Genomic DNA, 266 nt, shown 5'->3' on the forward strand with positions numbered 1-266 from the left:
CCAGTTATACTAAATTTGCCATAATTTTGTTTTTTGACAAAGTTATGCTTCAATTTTTTTTAAGTTTGGTTTTTTACAAATCAGACAAAGTAAGCATCCCCAAGTGTACTGTGTAGAGCATTCAGTCACAAAGGTTCTGTTAGTGTTAGTGGATCTCAGGAAGATCTGGTCAATGTAAGCTCTGTTTTAGCATCACAAAAACTCTCCTCCCCACCTTGATTATTTTTTGAGAGGACGGGGAAAATGTTGATGTAAACTTTGTAATG

Source organism: Colobus angolensis, unplaced genomic scaffold (genome assembly GCF_000951035.1).
Source record: "Colobus angolensis palliatus isolate OR3802 unplaced genomic scaffold, Cang.pa_1.0 Scaffold214, whole genome shotgun sequence".
In the NCBI taxonomy this organism is placed as follows: domain Eukaryota; kingdom Metazoa; phylum Chordata; class Mammalia; order Primates; family Cercopithecidae; genus Colobus; species Colobus angolensis.